This window comes from Hemiscyllium ocellatum, chromosome 11 (assembly GCF_020745735.1).
Source record: "Hemiscyllium ocellatum isolate sHemOce1 chromosome 11, sHemOce1.pat.X.cur, whole genome shotgun sequence".
Classification (NCBI taxonomy): Eukaryota; Metazoa; Chordata; class Chondrichthyes; order Orectolobiformes; family Hemiscylliidae; genus Hemiscyllium; species Hemiscyllium ocellatum.
The window spans coordinates 19333789-19340260 of NC_083411.1; the positions used below are offsets into that span (position 1 = coordinate 19333789).

The following is a 6472-nucleotide window of genomic DNA, read 5'->3' on the forward strand; positions in this document are numbered from 1 at the left end:
AAAACCTGCCCATGTTTGGATGATTAGGTCTCGAGGAGAAAGTGAGGACTGCAGATACTGAAGATCAGGAAGAAGGGTTTATGCCCGAAACGTCGATTCTCCTGCTCATTTGAATAGGTCTCTCCCTTTCACAGACTTGTCTCCCTTTCACAAGTGTTTAATCTGTGGTACAGGTTGCCTTGTGAGAAGTTGGAAGCAACTAGTGTCAATTCATTTAAATCTACATTAAGTTGACTCCTTTCAAAAAGTTAGGGTTTAACACGCAGTGCAGAGGAACCTTGATTATCTGAAGGACACAGGCAGGGAGTATTTCATTCAGTTAATTTAATGCCAGATAATCAAATACCAGATAACATAGTTAACCAAGCACCGAGACCTTGCGATCTTGTCCGGATAATCCGAAATTCAGTTCATCAAATGCCAGATAATCGAGGTTCCTCTGGATATGAGAAATTGAGACATGACATATCATGGCTATACTGTACTGAAAGCATCAAATGCTGGAGATCACAGCGGGTCAGACAGTATAGGTGGAGAGAGAGTAAGCTAACGTTTTGAGTCGAGATGTGTCTTCATCAGAGCTGAAGACTTGCTGGCCTCTTGGCTGGTTGAACCTTCTGCGATACCTCACTTTTCCAGGGCTCCCCCAGTCAGCCTGCAGCTTTAATGTCTGCTGTCTTCATAATTCACTTCAAATATCATTTTTGTCCAGCTGTTACGTTAACTGAAACTATATGCTATATGTGATTGCAGCGAAGATTTGTGAAGTGGTAGGATTATCTCACATTTTTCAGCTCAGTACCTCACCTGCCTTTGATCATTCTTGAGAAGAACTGCACTCTCCTGATTGGTCTCCAAGAGCCTGCAGTCAATCAGAAATGTATTGTTCATTTGATGTGGGCATTGCTGGCTAGGCCAGCATTCATTACTCATATGTAATTGCCCTGGTGATGGTGGCGGTCAGCTACCTTCAAACATCTCATATCTGTTTTGTTCATGATTTGGAGGTGCCAGTGTTGGACTGGGGTGGATCAGCTACCTTCTCCCCACCCCCACTCTCCTCTCATTTATCTCTCCACCCTTCAGGCACTCTGCCTGTATTCCTGATGAAGGGCTTTTGCCCAAAACGTCAATTTTCCTGCTCCTCGGATGCTGCCTGAACTGCTGAGCTCTTCCAGCACTGCTCATCCGGAGTCTGGTTTCCAGCATCTGCAGTCATTGTTTTTACCTGGACCAAAAACCACACAACACCAGGTTATAGTCCAACAGGTTTATTTGGAAGCACTAGCTTTCAAGGTGTAGTCTCTTCATGAAGTGATGAAGAGAGCGTGCCTCGAAAGCTTGTGATTCCAAATAAACCTGTTGGACTATAACCCCTGGTTTTGTGTGTTTCGTTCATGAATACGTCAAATCCTGTTGTGACAGATAGGAGGTTTTTATGATTGTTATGCTTTGGTGCTGAGTTGTCAATTTAGGGGGAAATGAAAGGGTTCTGAGACCTGCTCTGAGGTTTGCCATAGGTGTTCTGAAGCCAGAACCTCTGTATTCCTCCCCAGACTGCACCAGCTCCATTTCGGTCTTGTGCTGCTCTTCCAGGAAAATTGAAAACATTATGTTGTTTTCTGAAGATGTAAAACTCGGGTACAAATGTTCTTCCATTTCAGTTTAATAGTGCAGAGACCGGTTCAGCAGTTTGTTCCCTTTCTTTAGCACACAGAAAGCTACCTATGGTGAGCAAACTTGCCTTTTTGTCTAAGAGTATATTGTTATGTCTGGTTTAATCTTTAATCAGAGTTGTGTGAAGTTGGTAACCAGTAACATAAGACGTTTTGCATGAGTGGATTTATAGATTAAAAGCAGTCTGAACTAGATCATTTTCCGATAACTTTTGGACTAAAGTTTGAAACCTAATAACTAAAGAAAAAATATGTGAAGAGAGAAAACCTTGCATTTACATAGCACCTTTCATGACTTTGTGATACTTCTTGTATCCAATGAAGTACCTTTCAAGTGTGAAAAATCATAAGTCATTCTGTGCGTGGTGTGTTGCTATGTATCCAATTTAACAGGTTGCAGTTTTTGGAGGGTGATCATTTTAGTGTCAGGATGTCATTGTCGGAGTTTCTCATGAGATTGTTTCAGCCAAACGTCTTCTGCTGCTACAAGAACAACTTTCCCTCAATCATAAAGTCAGAATTCATTCACAGATAATGGAACTCTATTCAGTGCCATTCATGAATCCTCAGATAATGAAGCAATTCCTGTCAATATCCAGTGAGGCATGGACAATATTTAGTTTTGGATGGATGAGTGACATTCTTGCCACACAAGTGCGAGGCAGTGACCATAGCAGAGAATCTAATCATCACCCCATGGCATTCATAGGGTCATAGTCATAGAGATGTACAGTATGGAAACAGACCCTTTGGTTCAACCCATCCATGCTGACCAGATATCCCAACCCAATCCAATCCCACCTGCCAGCACCCGCCCCATATCCCTCCAAACCCTTCCTAGTCATTTACCCATCCAAATGCCTCTTAAATGTTGCAATTGTATCAGCCTCCACCACTTCCTCTGGCAGCTCATTCCATAGAAGTACCACGCTCTGTGTGAAAAAGTTGCCCCTTAGGTCGCTTTTCCCTCTCACCTTAAATTTATGCCCTCTAGTTCTGGACTCCCCGACCCCGGGAAAAGACTTTGCCTATTTACCCTATTCATGCCCCTCATAATTTTGTAAACCTCTATAAGGTCACCCCTCGTCCTCCGATGCTCAAGGGAAAACAGCCCCAGCCTGTTCAGCCTCTCTCTATAGCTCAAATCCTCTGAAATCCCAACTATTAAGAACCTGGGGGCTACCATTGACCAGAAGCTGAACTTGATATGTAGCATAAATAATATGGTAACAAGAGCAGTTCAGAGTTTGGCACTTCAGCTTAAGTAACTTCTTTGTTGAATTCTTAAAGTTTGTTCATTGTTATACAAGGTAATGATAGTAAAAAGATTAATCTATAAACTAAACTGAAGCTCTAACTACTCTGACATGTGATGCATTCTGCAGTTGGATCATTGGGTGATTTGGTGTGGTTCTAGACCATTTACATTAGCAATAATCAAATCTTCAATGCTTTATGTTTTCATCAGTATGTTGCAGAGGGGAGGTGATGACCATTGGTGCTGAGGCTGAGCTGCTAATCCACAGACCTGTGTAATGCTCTTGGAACCCAGGTTCAAATCCTGCTAAGACCGATGGTGGTATTTACATTCAGTAAAAATCTGGAATTGGCAGTTAACTAGAGTCATCCAGCTCAGATTCAGACCTTTCACTTAAACACATCCTTGCTGACTGGGCTTTCGAAACTGAACTTGGCCCATATCTCTCTAAACCTTTCCTATCTGTGTACTTGTCCAAATGACTTGGAGATGCGGTAACAGTACTCGCCTCTATCACTTCTGCTGCCAGTTTGTTCCATATCCTCATCACCTTCTGTGTGAAAAAGTTGTCCCTCAAATCCTTTCTAAATCTTTCCCCTGTCACATTAAATATATGCTCTCTAGTTCTGGACTGTTTTATCCTGGGGAAAACATCTTGGCTATTCACATCATCTATGCCTGTCATGATTTTGCAAACCTCTGTAAGGTCACCCCTCAGCCTCCAATTCTTCAGGGAAAAAGGTCGCCACCAATCAGCCTCAATCAGTTCAAATCCTCCAGCCTCAGTAACATATTTGTAAATCTTTTTTGCCCTTTCTAGTTTAATAACATTCTTCCTATAGGACAAGGACTAGAATTTTTTGGCAATAGACCAAAAGTGACCTAACCAATGTACTGTACAGCCGCAAAATGACCTCCCAGTTGGTAGGCTTAATGTCGTGACCAATGAAGGCAAGCATGCCAAATGTTTTCTTTGCCATCCATCCCAATATGATGCCACATTCAAGGAACTATGTCCCTATACCCTATGGTCTCTCAAGCTCCATTGCTGATGCCAGAAAACCACATCTGGTTCACTAATGTCCTTTCGGATCAGTTATGTTCTTATCTAATATTGGTGCAAGCTCATGTTCCATATTATCTACTCCTGCTCCTAATGTTCATATTTGTTCACTTGCAGCAACTAGGCAAGGCTTGTTCACAGCATGTTCCAAACTTGTAAACCCCATCACCTCAAAGAACATACAAGGTGATATGGGAGAACCTCCCAGTGCAACGAAAATACAAAATGCCTAAAGGAGCCTAAGAAACAGCAACACTGCTGTTATTAATGGGATTCCTGCAGAGATCCGAACGGAGAGTGGCCCACAGCTCCATGAGCACATATATGTTTTACACTTGGAGATTTGACTCAAATCAGAACTCTACTTGGAGCTCAGGATTGTGAATATTGTCATAGTCAAGAAGAAAAACAAGGCTGACTGTACGACCTACAGAGTGTGGTGCTGGGAAAGCACAACAGGTCAGGCAGCATCCGAGGAGCAGGAGCATCGACGTTTCAGGCAAAAACCCTTCAAAAGAAATTCCTGATGAAGAGCTTTAGCTCGAAATGTCGATCCTTCTGCTCCTCGGATGCTGCCCGACCAGCTGTGCTTTTCCAGCACCACACTCTCGACTCTGATCTCCAGCAGCTGCAGTCCTCACTTTCTCCTTTGACTGTGTGAATTACAGAGGTATCTCCCTTCTGTCAGCCACTAGTAAAATACCTGCAATAGACAATAGACAATAGACAATAGGTGCAGGAATAGGCCATTCTGCCCTTTGAGCCTGCATCACTAGTGGAGAGGACTTAGGGTTGTTAGCTCTCTCTCTCTCTCTCTCTCACTCTGGGTGTCTTTCTCCCCCTACCTCGCCCCCAGCTTTTAGAATTTGGTAGCGGAGGAGGGTGCTTCGGATTTGGTGGGGTTGCTCATGCTGGAGGAGATGGATGTGATAGGGGCATGCAGAGGGAACAGCGCAGCACACAGAGGCACTCTGAGTGAAATCGCTGATCAAAGAACGCGTAGAGGAACGGGTTGAGGCAGCTGTTAAAGTCAGCGACACATATAGCATACGGATGAGCCGAGATAAAGAATTCATCGACAGAGCATGGGATCTTGATAAGATCCAGCCAGATGATCACATCGATGGTCTTAATGATGTGGAAAGGGAGCCAGCAAATAGCGAAGATCAGGACCAGGGTCGTGATGATCTTCAGGAGGCGTTTTTTCTTCTGTTCTTGCTTCTTGATATTCTGGAAGTGCCTGTTGACTGTGTTGCCAATGGCGAAGTAGAAGCCAGACATCAGCAGAAAAGGCAGCAGAAAGCCCACGGTGCTGGTGAACAGGCTGAACCCCCCCCACCCAGAAATGCTCAGTGGTCTCATTCACTACCAAAGTGTAGTCCATGGCACAGAGCGTCTGGTTCTCTTTTTCCTCCGTCCGCCGCAGTATTAATGCTGGTGATGCCAGGACTCCAGCCACGATCCAGATGAGGACTAACGAGAGGATGGTGGTCCTCTTGGAGCACAGCTTGTTTCTGGACAGAGAGTGAATAATGGCCAGATAGCACATGGCCTACCCAATAGACTTCTGCTGTTATCTGAGGAAATACTCCCTGAATCACAGTGTGGCTTCTGCCCATCCAGAGGAACAGCAGACATAATCTTCACAGCATGTCAATTACAAGAAAATGTCAGAAACAGAAACAACTGTGTTGCATGGTTTCATCAAGCTAATTAAGCCCTTTGACATAATTGCCCTCCAGGATCACGGGTGAATACTGTTACGATGTGGTCATCAGGATGCTGAGGCTGCTCCATGATGACATGTCTGCGATGGTGCTTGGCATTGGAGTCTCAACCTTACACCATGGAGACGGGGAGGAGGTGGGGGCAGTTTCTGTCAGGGCTGCGTCATCGCACTCACCCTGGACACCATCTTCATTGCAGCCATCCTCCATCTCACTGGCAAAAACCTGCCCAAGGGAATTCAAATCATTTACCAAATGCATGGTCGGCTGTTCAGCCTTAACAGGTTCAAGGCCAAGGGCAAGGTCTCCACCACCTCCATCTTGGAGGTTCAATATGGTGATGGCAATGTCATCACAGCACACTCTGTGTAAGATCTTCAGTGCATCATGGATGGCTTTGCCAAGGCATGCAAGCTTCACAGCTTTACCCTTAACATAAAAAACCGACTCTGGTACTCCATCAACTACCACCCAACAGCTCCTTCACTCCTCCTACAAGAGTCAACAACCAACTCCTGGAAAATGTGGATCACTTCCCATATCTCAGAAGCCTTCTCTTCAAGGCCAACATTGATGCAGAAATATAACATCATCTGAGCTGTGCCAGTGGAGCCTTTGCCCAACGCAGAAGCCTGAAGACCTTGGCCTGCAGGTCCAGACTAAACTTCTGGTCTACAAAGCCATTGTCCTTCCTAGACTGCTATATGGAGCTGAAAACTGAACTATGTGTAGTAGGCACCTGAAAGTA

General features: G+C 44.5%; 1 pseudogene; it reads right to left on the reverse strand.

Annotated features, from left to right (window-relative positions):
- Window positions 1–4856: 4856 nt before the first annotated feature.
- On the reverse strand, window positions 4857–5546 carry LOC132820296 (apelin receptor A-like; annotated as a pseudogene).
- Window positions 5547–6472: the final 926 nt, after the last annotated feature.